The following is a 16,884-nucleotide window of genomic DNA, read 5'->3' as shown; positions in this document are numbered from 1 at the left end:
TTTGGGGGTGAACTACTCCTTTAAGGAAATGCATCTCAGGTTCATAATATTATATAAGTGGAAAGATTGGCCTGGTTCCAGCCCATAGACCCGCCCACTCTCAGAGTCTGAAATCAGGCTAGACAAAGATTTGTGTGTGGTTTTATACAAAAGGAGGGTGTGTATTATGCATTATCACAAAAAGCCTTTGTCTCTTTTGTGTTTAATCCATTTCTCTAAGTGGCCATTGTCATCATCAATATGTTGACAGTCATCCAGATCAACGTATCAAATGTGTCTCCAAAATGTGAACAAAGAAATTGACACTTACCGGTAATTCATGAGTTACATGTGACATACATAGTAGAGTATTTCCAATTTCCAATTTATTTTTCTTCTACTTCACTACATCTGGGATACAAATATTGTACTCTCACTCCACTACAATTATTTGAAAACTTTATTTAGGTCCTACTAGTTACTTTGCAGATATGATTATATTGTGATACATACATTAATCCACTATTTCATTCAGTATTTCACTCCACGTATGAACAGTGAACAAGGAAAGACTGCTTTCATTAAATGCTAGTTGTTTTCAACCTGGTTGATGGCTTTCCCTGAATACATAACGTATCGCAACACATATCGATGTCCCCACAACAATTGTATCACAATGTATCAGCTTAAGGAAATGCATCTCAGGTTGAAAAGCATCTCAGCTTTAGGCTATTTGTTGTTTAAGGAGGGTGTGCAATTACGTAATATCACATTATAGAGGCTGCTCTAACAACACGTGTTACATGACAGCCTCCAGCACACTGGAAATGCCTTGTTGTTGTTTTATTAATATCAAAATATATGGGCTTCTCACATTAAAAAAGTAAATATAAATTAAAGTGTTTTTTTTTTCTTCCTTTTAACACACTTAAAGGTGATACACCATGAAATTTCACTTTTCCTATTTTAAAACCTTTTTTTGGGGTCCCACTAGTACCTTCTATCCTCACAAAGTCCCATTTCTGACCGTTGTGTCTTTCTCTGGTTTTGAGAAGGCGAAGGTTAAAAGTATCCCACGGGTTCTCAAAACAGGCTATCCAGATTTGCTGCCGATTGTGACGTCAGGCCAAAGGTGGTACTGCAGCTGAAATGCTCTGAGAGCCATTCAAAAATGAGAGAGGCTCTCTATTCAGGAGTGGTAATTTAGCCTCAAACCTTTTGAAAAAAACGTTTTTGGAACATAAACAATATGACATAAATACTTTTTAAATGCATGGTGTATCAACTTTAATGTGCGCTGCCATTTGCGAATTTCTGCAAACAAAAAGAAAAAGACAAAAAAAAAAACACTCCAGTTGAAATGCATTGGCTAAGCTATTCAACCTACGGCCCGTGGGCATGTCTAATCGGCCCGTCATGGTCGGACCAATCATTTATTTTTTCTATTTCAGTGTGGATAAATCATTTCTCCCCAAATCACCTACTCTAAGAAAACAGTTTTTGTCTATATTCTTCCTCTATCTGCATGTCTCTCTGTAACTTTTCAGTACGTGTCAGAGACAAGTTGTCTCTGCAGCTCCTGGGTGTTCAGGGTCAGTCTGCCCTCGTAGCCCCGCGCCTCTATCACCGGACCATTCTCATCCAGGTAAATGCACTTGAACCATGAGTCCTTAAACCAGATGATTGTCATGGAAACACATGTGTTGGACTCAGGAGAGAGGTGACATTTTCTTTCTCTCTCACCTCAGAACTTCCTTTCGCTGTCCATGGTGCTGATTTGTGAAGAGAGCTGGCATGGTAGAAGTTTCAACTTTCAAGTGTTAATGGCAGCAAATAGTTTCAACGCCCTGGACTGTGACATTTGTTTGTTTCATTGTTTCAAGAATTTATCAGAAGGTTGCTTAGGAAAAAGTCCCATATAACGTTGAAAGACAGATGGATAGAACCCAGTACTTTGCATAGGATAACATGACCAATAGCAGTCTTAGAAAATAAAAAAGAATAGTGGATATTTACAGTGACAGACTCAGTGTTATTGGCTGCAGTGCAGTGCTGTGCAAATACAATTATGTTGTAGGCTACACTGTGGTGAAAGGGACCCCCTATCCTTGCAGAGGGGGCCGCAGGATTTTCAGCTACGTAGCTGAAGCAGATGACATGGGGGTGTCTGGGACTGTTATATCATGCTCTGCTGGATAATTCTGGTATTGCCCAGTAATATATAGCTCAAGGTTTCATGGTCTCTCCGCAGACACGTTACAGACAAATAACATCGGACATCGGTGAAATAATGAACCGATGTCCGATGCCACTCTGATGCCTCCAAAATGACCGATACATTGATTTGACTGATGTATCTGTTGTACTTGTTTGTTGATAAAGTGCAGTGAGGTTTTTTTAATCTGGGAACAATGGGTACAGGGCCGGGACTGAGTTAGTTACAGTGACAGACTATGGGGCAGCTGTAGCTCAGGAGGTAGAGTGGGTTGGCCAATGATCCATAGGTCGGCGGTTCAAATCCCAGCTTCTCCTGTCTACATGTCGAAGTGTCCTTGGGCAACACACTGAACCCCAAGTTGCTCCCCGTGAGGTTACCTTGCATGGTTACCACCGCCACCGGTGTATGAATGTGTGTGTGAATGGGTGAATGTAATTCACATTGTAAAGCGCTTTGAATAAAAGTGCGATATAAATGCACCATTTACCATTTTAGTTAAAGGAAAGAGTAGGGAAAGTGCTTGAGTGTCGTCATTTTACTATACTTGATACCAACAGATTGTATGTCTTGTTTAGACGTTCACCTGGAAGATATCACTTGATCGTTCTAAAGAAGGGCCGGAAACTGAAATAAGAGCAGGTGGAAAAGTAACTTAACTAAAAAAGCAGAAACCTCTTATCTCCATGTTTTAACTTTCAACACGTGTGTGTGTGTGTGTGTGTGTGTGTGTGTGTGTGTGAGTGTGAGTGTGAGTGTGTGTGTGTGTGTGTGTGTGTGTGTGTGTGTGTGTGTGTGCAATACTACTTGAACTGCATCACACAAAAGACGATTTTTGCTATACTACTTTTGTGTGACATATGACGAAGTATAGTGGCCCTTTCCTCATCATCAAAGTTGGGAAACAGATTATTATTTTTGATGGTATATTGTTTTTAGAATGATGCTAGTTAGTGGTTTAACTGTGATCCTATTTTAACGAGGCACAACACTGTGTCTCTGCATGCCTACATGTAAATGATATTGAGAGGAGAGGAGAGGAGAGGAGATGGGAAAGAGGAAAGGAGATCCCCGATCGCAGAGCACAGTCCTACAGGTGCGCATTGGGGGGTACCGCCCTGTTCAAGTCTGACTTCAGACATTGGCAATTTTTGTCGTCTGTTGACTGGCTACGTTTCCCTTTACCCCATCCAGGGGCGTATCCCTAGGTTTCCAGGTGGGGGGGACATATTTGGACCGGCCCTGCCCACAATGGCCTAGTTCAGTATGACTTGCACTAGGGTTTTTCAATTAATTGATTTTTAATCGAAATCCGTTTTTTTTCCTTTGGACGACTTAAAAAAATAGAAAATCGTCAAATCGAGTTTCACTTTAATTAGGGTAATTCTTACTCATTGGAGCCTTGCACACAGCGAGGTCCTCCTAAAGCAGGACGACAAGTTCCGACACCAAATTAATGTAATTTCTCTCTGATGTGTCATTTCTTTGATGCGCATGCAGCGCACGTCAGACTGGGCAGAGCTCACCACAGCACTGCGCTCACTTGCGCTGGTACAGGCAGCAAACAGAACAAACGCTGCTGAGCTGGTAAACCTACTTGTTGTTGTAGTTTGAAGGAAACTTATTAATTCTGTGTTACCCACCTACTGTAGTCCTACGTACTGTCCCTGTCACTGTGTTAATTTTGCAATCAATCAACATCTCCGTGCAGGGGCGGTGCAGGGGCGGCCCTAGCTATGTTTCACCAGTTTCACCAGCCTCCAAGAGCTGGCCAGCAAACCTTGTTCAACTTGCAACTTGTCACTGCACGTTCCTCTGTTGCCACGGCAAGCTGTTTTGTCACTCACTATTGCTAATGAAACACTAAGGACTCTAAGTTAACTTCTGTATGTGATTGTTGCGCAACTAAAGTTATTATTATTATTATTATTACTAGAAGCTCGGCCGCCCTGGCCAACTCGGGAACAATGTAAATAGGGGATGAATGCCCCGCCCTTTAATGCAAACCCCATTATACCTGTTCCTGCTTGGGGCCACCCAGTAACACAGGGGGCCCTAGCAGCATTTGGGGGCCCACCGGAGGCAGGCCCCTTCTTCTTCCTGGCATGGTGGGAGGCTTAGGGGCCACATTTCTGCCCTGGTGCTCTGCTCGCCCTCCACATGTTTTATCAAGTAAAAGCTTATGAAGCACATAACATGCATTAACACTTTCAGCTTTTGCTTTTTGTGCATTTTCACATGTTATGCTATTAAAACCACTAAAACCAACATCTAGACAAAGTGGTTCTCAAACTATGGGTCACGAGACTCACGACCCAAAGTGGGGTCGTGGAAAGGTGCTGTTGGAGTCACAAACCAAAAAGAAATCCCTCATAATACGGGGACGTGGCCTTTTGGTATAAAACATTTTGAGAACCCTTGATCTACATTCTGCACCAGCATTCATCTAAACATCTCAATCACATTCCTTCTTCATCTAAAACGTAACTAGTCCTACTACGGTTTAGCCTATGATGACGGACAAACAAGTATCTCCCCCAACAGCAAATGGTGAGGTGAACCAAACCAAACCAAACCAAACAAAAAAATAATTTTACTTCTACTCCACTACATCTCAGATCCAAATATTGTACTTTTACCCCACTACATTTATTTGAAAACTTTAGTTACTAGTTACTTTGCAGATATCAATTATGATATTATAAAACATACACAAACCACTTTAGCCTTATTTTATAGCCTTGGCTATTTGCAAATAGCCGATCTACAACCTCACAACGCATCGATCGGCTTTTTTCAAACATTTTGTACTTTTACTTTTGGTACTTTTAGTACATTTGATGCCGATACTTTCATAATTTTACTCAAGTACATTTTAAATCCCGGACTTTTACTTGTAACATTGCAGTATTGAAAGTTTTTTTTTTCATCTTCCAGAAAACAAATTCGCTGTCATTTCACATTTTTTCCACATGTTATGGCCCTGTAAGGACATGCAAAAAAACCACCACCTACACAACAACGAAATAGAAAGTTTAAGATGTGAGTACTTTTTACACCCCTGTAGTCGGGGGGCCGAAGCTGATATTGAGACATATGCAGCTATCTCGGGGTAGAAGTTGCCAACCTATTCAGAACTAATCTTTAACCCCTTGTGATGGGTTCTAGCCTGGTTGGCATCTCTGAAAATGATTTTTAGGTCATTTTATCACTTTATACTTAAAAGTGGTAAAATCGGATTTTGCTGCTATAATGTTGAGCTGATTTGCTAATGTAATTGTACTGCTAATGTGGTAATGTAATGAAAATACAGGTAGCAAAGCTAATATTAGTTGATGCTGGCTAAAGTGATGATGAATATTTTTTGGAGGGGTGGGATGGAGGATATGGCTGATTCTGTGTGTCCAGTCACACCTGGTTGTCAAGGAGCCAAATCTGATATTGACTTGACCTAATAACACCTCTGGGTAAAAGCACACAACCTATTAAGCATTAATGTTTAAACCCTTGTCATGTATTCTAGCCTGGTTTTAATCTCACAAATCAGTACTGACAAGTTATTTTAAATTTGCTGCAATAATGCTGAGTAAGTTGCATTATGTAACTGTACTACTAATGTGGTAATGCAATGAAAATGCAGGTAGCAAAGCTCATATTAGTTGATGCTGGCAAGAGTAATGATTAATACTAACTAGTAAGACGCCTCAGCGCGACATGCAACCTCGCCCTTTAGGGCGAGGTTGCTCCAATTCTTATCCATCTGGCCAGTGATGTATATCGGACCATTTACCCATATATGAAGACCCCTGCATACAAGGGATTTTGTTTCTGGGAATGACCATATATGGTTTTATTTTAGTATATCCTTTATTAATAATAATATGTATCCATATACATACAATATATTTTATGCCCATACATGGAGATCCCGATCTGAACCAGCCACACAGATATGGGCCATGCCTTTGCCATCTGGCCATTGATATATATATATCGATGGGGCGTGACGTTGGTGCAGCGGTTAGTGCATATGCCCTTCGTGTGGAAGGTGAGTGGTTCAAACCCTTCCCTGCCTGTCACCTGTGATGTCACAGGGAACCAACCCATAGACTGTAAGAATGTCTACTGACTGACTGACTGACACAGTATGGATATCCAGGGTTTGATCTTTGATGAGGTGATGTCACGTGACATCACTTCCAGTACAGAAGGACAGACAAGCTGCGGCATTTCTCGTGTTATACTGTATATGATCACAGACATGAGACAGCTATAAACCGTTGGTCCATCACCTACAATGAATGTGCAACCTTGGCAGAGGATACTAGATCATTTTTTTTACTGAATCAAAAGAGATCATACTGATGCCATGCAAGTATGCAACTTTGTTGAACAGTTCCATAGATAATCACATCTTCCAATAGGAGAATGTTTATGATCTAGTGTCTCTGAAAATGATCACTGAATTTGTTGGGAACCAATTGGTCACAGAGAATAAAGCCTCTCCAAGAGAATACAGCCTCTCCAAGAGAAAACCAAAAGCTTCCTCAAGGCTCTACAGTGCAGAATCCAAGCTTGAAAAATTCAGAACCAAGTGTGTGAAGACAGACAGGGATATTTAGCTTAATTGAAATGGATGAAAACAAAGCCAATCTGACCCATTTCCTATCAAATGAGCTAGAGAAGATAGTTCTCAATTATGGTCAGGAAATTGGTGTTAGTGGAGGGTTGAGGATCCTGAAAAGGTGTCATCAGTAGCTGTGATTGATGCTCCTCAACTGCAGGCTTCATATCAAACATATAATTTTCCAAATGTCTGTCTGAGTGTCTGTCTGTCTGAGTGAGTGAGTGTCTGTCTGTCTGTCACAGCGTTTCTCCTTAGTGGCTGGAGCAATTGATCTGAAATTGCATCACCATTAGCATATGAACACACCTGACATAACTGTGAAGCCCGTTTGTCACTTTCACAAATCATATGCTATATTAGCATTTTTATGGTGTATCTATATCTATTCTGCATCTAGCTTGAGGCATACCTATTCTGCATCTAGCATGAGGCAACATGTTTAACCAGCTCTCTCTCTCTCTCTGTGTGTGTGTGTGTGTGTGTGTGTGTGTGTGTGTGTGTGTGTGTGTGTGTGTGTGTGGGCGGGGAGGAGGGTCGTTTGTCTTGCCCTGTTACAGATTTTGTCCAAAAATCATGCAGATCGGTATACAGTATCTCTGTAGCCATTAAACGAAACGGGTATTTCTTACATTGATGCTCCTACATATTATCATGCAAGCACCAGTTAAAGTTACTTTCCATCCCTCATATACTGTGTGCACAGTGCACACCCCATAACCCACACACTGCACATCATTTCGGAGCTCATATCTTTGAACGGGTAAGGGCTAGTTAAGTATAAAGAAGCTGTTACTCGCTATCAGAGGCGTATCATTCTCTGCAGAGACACAGATGTGCTGGTGTTAATTCTTATGTTTGCATACCAACTGAAACAAGAAATGTGGATACATGAAAAAGTTCAAGATATCAAAATGTCAAGTGAGATACTATATGGTCTGTTAGCATTTAATGTTCTCACTGCCAGTTCACTATAGGAAAAAAGAGAGCCTGGAAATTGATCCAGCCCTCAACTTCTACCAAGTAGCTACTATCTCATTGGCAGTGTGTATGCACACTCAAAATCAACCAGCAAATCAATTCATGCCGTTTTCTGTGGCCTGTTTTGAAAACTGAAAGCCAAATTGATACATTGCCAACAAGTGATGCCTTGACTCTGCACATCATGAGGACCCACTATCAACGAGGGTATCCAAAGCTACTCTCACCAATCAATTGTGTCTGGCACATGGTAGAAGGCAGGTTGGTCCCCCAGCTTTAAAGGGACACTTCACCCCTGAGACAAAAACCCTGATTTTTGAGTCATTTGGGAGACAAGGAACACTTTTCTGGTCTCATTTTGGTGTTCAATGTTTTTTACGAAATTTTGATATAAACGCTGTGCGTATGACGATAACTACGTCACCAGGCGGTCGGCGGCGGACGCGGAAAAACTACCACTTTTCTCAGTCAGACAACGTCACAAGCTGCACAGACAGCCCACGGGGTGTCGCCGAGAATTTGTGCCACCCAGAACGCTATCTGACCGCACCCCCACAGCCCCACTCCACGTGCTGCCTGCCTCTCTCAGTGTGTTTATCATGGTGGCTGCAGGCAGGCACACAGCAAACTCGACTGGAGCGAAATTAGTAGGCTATTTCCAAGTTATATAGTTGAGTCAGAGACACAGCCTCCCCCAATACACAGGAATAATTCCAGAGCAGAAGAATCGGTGGATGGACAGCGTCGGAATCTCGACACGAGTAAGTAAACGACTTTGCTTTTAGTGAACCAACAATAGCCCTGAATGTGGCGACCGTGATGGATTCACTCCAACCTGGTGTTGAGAAGTTTAATCAATTTGCTAGGTTCGTCTACACAAACGTTCTTACTTCAAAGATAAAGTGCTTACTGAAGTCTCACAGATGTCACAATATGGTACGCTCAATCAGAATTATCCGTATTGTCCGTATTGTTTAATAAACAGCATTTTAATCCGATTAGTGGCCATTTCCTGTTTTTTTTCTCCATACTTTCAGCCATGCGACCCCATCGGTTGCGAGGTGTACTGCACTTTGATACATCAAAACCTTTTGAGGAAATGACGACCGAACGGATTAAAATGCTGTTTATTAAACAATACGGAAGATTCGGGTAATTCTGCTTGAGCGTACCATATTATGACATATGTGAGACTTAAATAAGTATAAGTATATTTTTGTCTGAACTGTTGTGCTTGTTTAGACCCACGTGCAAAATTGGCTAAACAGCAGATTGCAGCTGAGTTTCTGTCTAGCGTAGCGTCTAGCCTGCCATGCTAATGCCTACCGATCTATGTTACTTACATGACGTTTCATTTATTTATTTTTCAGACAACAGCGTTTGCAAGTCACTTACAGAAAATGAACCAACAGCTGCAGATATGTAATGGAGTCAACATTGATCATCAAATAGCTAGTCTGCTGCTATAATACTTTGTAATGCCAATCTTTATTCCTTTGTGTAAATAAACATTCATTCTATTACACGACTATTTCCTTATCATGTTGCACAAGCATTTGGTTGAATATGGATATGAGATAATTTGGTCTAAATGCCAGTGGTGTGAAAGTAACTAAGTACATTTACTCAAGATCTGACCTTAGTACAATTTTGAGGTATTTTATACTTTAGCCTACTTGTATTTCTAGTTTTCAGTACTTTTACTTCTAGGCTTCTCAACTCACAACGTGTGGCATCGCAACGCATTGTGAGCTTGTAGATCTGCTATTTTCAACATTTATAGTTTGTAGCCTACTTTACTTTTGGTAGGCCTACTTTGAGGCTATATATATATATTTTCAGTGGTGCAGTGGTGATTCAATATGTGGGGGTCGCGAACGTCGCTCGACACCTACTATAGCCTACAGGTCTATTGTTGATATGCAAATAGTGTAGTTTCTTTGTTAAACAGTTGTCGAGGTGTGAACTTCGGGAGGTGCGGGACCCCGGCTCAGAAAATATATGGGTCGTCAGGGGCGCGCGACCCAAGACTACTTTTACTTGAGTAAATATATTTACTCAAGTAAAAGTAGTCTTGGGTCGAGTGGAATCCGCCAATGCATTTCAATGAGAATGGAGCGTTTTTTGCAGAAATCCTCTACTGGCAAAAAACAAAACAAAAAACGCTCATTGAAATGCATTGGCAGGTTCCACCCAAGGTATTTTGGTGTGAGGGCACCCTAACAGAGTATTGCTATATTGCAGTATTGATACTTTCACTCAAGTAAGACATAGTACTTTTCCCACCTCAGTATAATTCCATGTTTTTTATAACTATATATAGTTCTACTTATATTCCCTGTGTATTCAACTGGTAATAATTTACCTGAATATTATTCAATTATGTTTAGAACACATATGCATAGTCTGTCTATACTGTATAATAAAGCATGTTTTGGTTGTAGCTGAAATATATACATTTTGCTGTGCTGGACGGTGCATGATGGAATTCCAATGCAGGACCCAGGCTGGCCATCCCACAACAGACAAAGGCTTCACAAAGGACTGGAGCATCCTCATGTTTAATCTTCAGAGTCGTCAGTGAGAGGAATTTACATCAGAGCAAACAATGGCCTATTTTAACACAATCAATTCAATTCAATAGGCTTTATTGGCATGAAAAAACATATGTTTACATTACATATATCTCAGTTGTAAAACTAGCAAAAGGTTTCAGGTGAATACTTTGCAACTTTGCAATCCATAACAACACACCTGGACACCATGTGACTACTACATGTGTGTTTGTTTATTTTTTGTGTGGGCAGAGTCTAGAGGGAAGGACCTCCTATGGGAGGGAATTTTAGGAGGAGTCGAAGAATGGTGATATGCAAAGCATTCTGGGAGTTTGAGTTTATCACTGAAAAGCAGTCCCATTTGAAATATAAATAAAACAAAAAATGTTTTTAACATGAAAAGTAACCCTTGAATGTATTTATTATTACTCCCAAACACATTTACAATAAAATTGTGTTGTTTTGGGGGTGAGGTGGGCCTTTAAACTTAAAAACCTCTTCAGGCCAGATGCTTGGAACTTACAGTTTGTGGATGCAAGGCAAGTGGAAACCAGGTAAAGGGCATCGTATTTGTCGTAAAAGAGGGATTTACTGTAGTGGAGCATATGGATGTGCCCGTGCAGCTTGGTACAAATACTAATTTGACAATTAAGAAATAGACCTTGAGTTGTGCCTCACTAGTGAAACTGAAAGAGTTAAGTTCACCAAAATGTTATTACATACATTTTACTGTTATTACATAATTGTATTATTATTATTTTAAAATTATTTGACCATACCAGAGTACTTCTTGTTTAGTGATTACACATATATTATTTCCATTATTAGATAATACCCAGGACAGTACAGTTTGCCATCAGCATTGAGTGTTGTCATGTTATATTCAATTGTTTTGTCATATTGTCTATTTACACATTTTCAATGTTGTAAATGTTATTATTCTTAGTCTTGCTGTTATTCTTTGACCTGCTATAATATCCATTTTGGTGTGATGTGTGTTTTGAATTGTGTAATTTCTTGTATACTCAAAATGGACAAAAACGCCATTAAAGAAGTTGCCTTTTACCATAATATTTACAAATCTATTGCAATACCATTCAAAATAACTTTCCATATTGTTATTTTATCTATTTCCTTTAATATAACATGGAAATAAATACATTTAAAAGTAAAGAATTAATCAAATGCATATGATGTTTAATCGGATTATTTGACTATAGCATGAAATGGGCATTCAAATATTGAAGGGCTTATAAAAGTTACCAGAACATGAATAGAAAATGCCAACCACCTTAAAACATCTTCTATGGGTACCTTCTAACACAAAAAAAAGGTTGTCAGCTTCTACCCATTGTAGGCTACCCATACATAGCCGCTAAAGTCGCTTCAGAAATCACGTATGGCCCCTCAGAAATCACTTATGCATGGCCCCTTGACTACTGCTGGACGTGCAGGGCAACGATACACACGAATCTCTGGGGAGGTGATGGAGTTGAAGTTTGACAGGTTGTCGTCCTCCTCCTCCACCGCCGCTCTTCTCGGGTAGGTTCTGATCTTGACCAGCCGGGTGCTGCAGTGCAGGTGGTAGGTGGACACGGTCTGTTTCCGCTGCTCCGTGAAGCGGAAGGCCAGGAAGGAGCAGCGGGCGACCTGGCTGGTGCCGTTCTGGATCGCGTTGTTGAGCTTTTCGTCTCTGTTGCAGGGGATGATCAAGCCGTCGTTGCTGGGGCGCGGCGAGATGGAGACGTAGCAGCGGTCCAGCAGCACGTTGTACTTCCCCGTCAGTTTGACGGCCTTCAGGTCCACGTTGAGCCTGGTGCTTTTTTTATTATTATTTTATTAGACAAAAATGGAGAACAGTACAAGTTTAGTCAATACAATATAAAAATGTAGTAGGGTAATAATAATAATAATAATAACAATAGTTAAGCCGTACACGATAGGGAGTTCCAATAGAAAAATATAAGCCTCGTGTACAATATAGGCTCGAAGTACACGCGAGCGTACACGCCCCCATAGTTATAATGGGGCGTGTACGCTTGCAACAGGGTGTCGTGTACGGCACCTGTGCCGACTACAATTTCCCAATGTAGGGCAGCAGAGAGCCATATGGTCCGTGGTGGTTCTCAAAGTGAGGTCGGGGGACCCTCAGAGGGACACTGTGGGCTTATCAAGTGGTCCGTGGTGGTTCTCAAAGTGAGGTCGGAGGACCCTCAGAGGGACACTGTGGGCTTATCAAGTGGTCCGTGGTGGTTCTCAAAGTGAGGTCGGAGGACCCTCAGAGGGACACTGTGGGCTTATCAAGTGGTCCATGGTCGGTTCTCAAAGTGAGGTCGGAGGACCCTCAGAGGGACACTGTGGGCTTATCAAGTGGTCCGTGGTGGTTCCGTGGTGGTTCTCAAAGTGAGGTCGGAGGACCCTCAGAGGGACACTGTGGGCTTATCAAGTGGTCCGTGGTGGTTCTCAAAGTGAGGTCGGAGGACCCTCAGAGGGACACTGTGGGCTTATCAAGTGGTCCGTGGTCGGTTCTCAAAGTGAGGTCGGAGGACCCTCAGAGGGACACTGTGGGCTTATCAAGTGGTCCGTGGTGGTTCTCAAAGTGAGGTCGGGGGACCCTCAGAGGGACACTGTGGGCTTATCAAGTGGTCCGTGGTGGTTCTCAAAGTGAGGTCGGAGGACCCTCAGAGGGACACTGTGGGCTTATCAAGTGGTCCATGGTCGGTTCTCAAAGTGAGGTCGGGGGACCCTCAGAGGGACACTGTGGGCTTATCAAGTGGTCCGTGTGGTTCTCAAAGTGAGGTCGGAGGACCCTCAGAGGGACACTGTGGGCTTATCAAGTGGTCCATGGTCGGTTCTCAAAGTGAGGTCGGAGGACCCTCAGAGGGACACTGTGGGCTTATCAAGTGGTCCGTGGTGGTTCTCAAAGTGAGGTCGGGGGACCCTCAGAGGGACACTGTGGGCTTATCAAGTGGTCCGTGGTGGTTCTCAAAGTGAGGTCGGAGGACCCTCAGAGGGACACTGTGGGCTTATCAAGTGGTCCGTGGTGTTCGTGGTCCGTGGTGTTCTCACTTTGAGAACCGACCATGGACCACTTGATAAGCCCAAAGTGTCCCTCTGAGGGTCCCCGACCTCACTTTGAGAACCGACCATGGACCACTTGATAAGCCCACAGTGTCCCTCTGAGGGTTCCCCGACCTCACTTTGAGAACCGACCATGGACCACTTGATAAGCCCACAGTGTCCCTCTGAGGGTTCATGTAAAACTACTGACTTTGTACACGCCTGTGTACATTTCCCATAGATTCTATGGGACTTGAACACTTGCTCCTGCCCTTCGTGTACACGGTCTGTGCCGTGTCCCCTCAGAGGGACACTGTGGGCCCCCCGACCTAACTTTGAGAACCGACCATGGACCACTTGATAAGCCCACAGTGTCCCTCTGAGGGTTCATGTAAAACTTAAAACTATTGCCCGTGTACACAGTGGTTAATCGCATGTGCAAGGATCTACAGAGCTGGCTGGAGCATGGAGCAGCCTGGTGGAGTCTGGTGCAGTCTACCCTGGTCTGGCCTATTCAAGCCAGATCTGGACAGTAATGGCCTGGTGGAGTCATCTAACTACCCCCTTTCCCCGGTCTATACTCCTACTCGGCAGGACTGGGCTGGACTTAGGTTTGCTGGACTCTATTGGGCTCTGGGGGGCTGTATTGGGCTCTGGTGGGCTGTGCTGTTCTGTGCTGGGCTCTGTTGGGCTATACGAGGCAGTACAATACTAAAGCCTAGACATGTTCATGTAAAACTATTGGCCGTGTACACAAAGTCATGTAAAACTTGCCCGTGTACACAGTGGCTTTTTCCTTGACCTTGCGAGTTAGGAGTGTCGTAGAGACACGAGACCGGGTTTGTTGGATTCAGCGTCAAAAAGTAAGTCAGAATATGTGTATTTTATCCGAAAGAATGTGTAATCGTGTTGGTGGCGTGCAGATTTCGTGTCTTTTTCGCAATCGTAAAGGGTTCAAATTGTCGGAGAGACACGAAACCCATTCCATCGGATCAGGCATCCTTCAAATATTAAAAGTGTTTCCTGCGTGAAACAAACGTTTTTTTTTTAGATTTTTTTATTGATTTTAAGGACAAAAATCCGGGTTTCGGTGTCTTTTTCGCAATCGTAAAGGGTTCAAAGTGTCGGAGAGACACGAAACCCATTCCATCGGATCAGGCATGCTTCAAATATGAAAAGTGTGTCCGGCCTAAAACAAAACATATTTTTTAGATTTTTTTATTCATTTTAAGGACAAAGGGCCCGTTTTGACGCCTAAAACGACCCTTTCCCTTGACCGTTCGAGTTAGGAGTGCCGTGTACACAGGATCTACAGAGCTGGCTGGAGTATGGAGCAGCCTGGTGGAGTCTGGTGCAGTCCTGTGCACCCTGGTCTGGCCTATTCAAGCCGGATCCAGCCTACTGTAGGCTAGTGAAGCCATCCAACCTCTCCACTTCCCTAATCTATTCTCCCACTGTGCTGGACTTGGATGTGCTGGGCTGTGCTGGACTGGACTCTATCAGGCTCTGGTGGGCTGTTTTGGGCTCTGGTGGGCTGTTTTGGGCTCTGGTGGGCTGGGCTGGGCTCTGGTAGGCTATACAGGGCAGTACTGTAGTATAGCCTAGGCATGTTCATGTAAAACTATTGGCCGTGTACACTAAGGCATGACTTCTATGTAAACCATACTATATGACAGTTTTTTTCTGCATGTCACTATGATGGAAAGCATCTTCAGCCTCACAATAACCATATTGAGTTACCACATGATTTTGTGTGCACGCCACAGCCAATAGTTTTACATGAATATTTCTAAGCTATAGTACAGTACTGCCCCATACAGCCTAACAGAGCCCAGCAAAGCACAGCACAGCCCACCAGAGCCCAATACAGCCCACAGGAGCCCAATAGAGCTCCAGCACACCTAAGTCCAGCCCAGTCCTGCCAAGTAGGAGTATAGACCAGGGAAGGGGGGTAGTTAGATGTCTCCACCAGGCCATTACAGGCTGGACCTGGCTTGAATAGGCCAGACCAGGGTGCACAGCACTACACCAGACACATCACTGTGACATCACAGGTGATATCATAGGTGACATCACCTATGTAAAAGTCCATATATGGGTATTCCAGAATCCCTTTTATGCCCATGTATGAAGATCCCTGATGTCATTGATATATACTATATCACTGGCCAGATGGCCAAGACATGGCCCATATCTGTGTGGCTGGTTCAGACAGGGATCTCCATGTATGGGTATAAAAGGGATGTACTATATACAGTACATGGATCTCCATATATGGGTAACTGGTCCGATATACATCACTGGCCAAATGGCCAAGAATTGGCGCGACCTTGGCAAGGTTGCATGTCGCCCTGAGGCGTCTTACTAGTAATAAACATTATTTGTAGAGCACCTTTCATGACATGAAATGCTTAACAAGGCTGTACTTGGTCTCCACTTATGTTTTACTTCTACATCAAACCTCTTTGCCTAAAATAGCCGGACTGCAAGCTCAAGCTTGTAGATCTGCTATTCCCCTCAGAATAGGGGTGTAATGTACACCGTTCCCGTCACACAAAGATTCTGTTACAACAGAACTAAAGACGTTCCTATCACACATTCTGTTACAACAGGGCCCCCTGCAGTAGCTCTGAGGACCCCCCTAGGGGTGCCGGACCCCCTATTGAAGACCCCTGACCTATCCCATAAATGGTAAATGGTGCATTTATATAGCACTTTTTATCCAAGGCACTTTACATAGATTGTGCACTACATTCACCCATTCACACACACATTCATTACATTCACCCATTCATACACACACATTCATACAGCGATGGCAGAGGAAACCATGCTTGGCACCAACCTGCTCATCAGGAGCAGTTAGGGGTTCAGAGTCTTGCTCAAGGACTCTTCGACATTAACTCAGGGGAGCCCGGGATCGAACTGGGAACCCTTCGTGTTCTAAAGACGGACCAACATACTATTATGAGTGTGGGCAGAAGTAAACAGGCATACAAGACAACACTATGTGGTGTTTCTAGTTCATGGCAGGGCCGCTCCATTTGGTTCCATTAGTACACTCTGAGTTACATATACCCATATTAGGGTCCATTTGGTTCCATTAGTACACTCTGAGTTACATATACCCATATTAGGGTCCATTTGGTTCCATTAGTAGGGTCCATTTGGTTCCATTAGTACACTCTGAGTTAATTATACCCATATTAGTGTCCATCTACACCAGAACATGCCTAGGCTATACTACAGTACTGCCCTGTATAGCCTACCAGAGCCCAGCCCACCAGAGCCAAAAACAGCCCACCAGAGCCTGATAGAGTCAGCACAGCCCAGCACATCCAAGTCCAGCACAGTGGGAGAATAGATTAGGGAAGTGGAGAGTTTAGATGGCTTCACTAGCCTACAGTAGGCTGGATCCGGAGCAATAGCTTGTAGATCGGCTAATTGAGTATTTTCCATATTTCTTTTCC

This window comes from Nannobrachium achirus (assembly GCF_963921795.1).
Source record: "Nannobrachium achirus genome assembly, chromosome: 19".
NCBI lineage: Eukaryota > Metazoa > Chordata > Actinopteri > Myctophiformes > Myctophidae > Nannobrachium > Nannobrachium achirus.
This window is presented reverse-complemented; position numbering follows the sequence as displayed.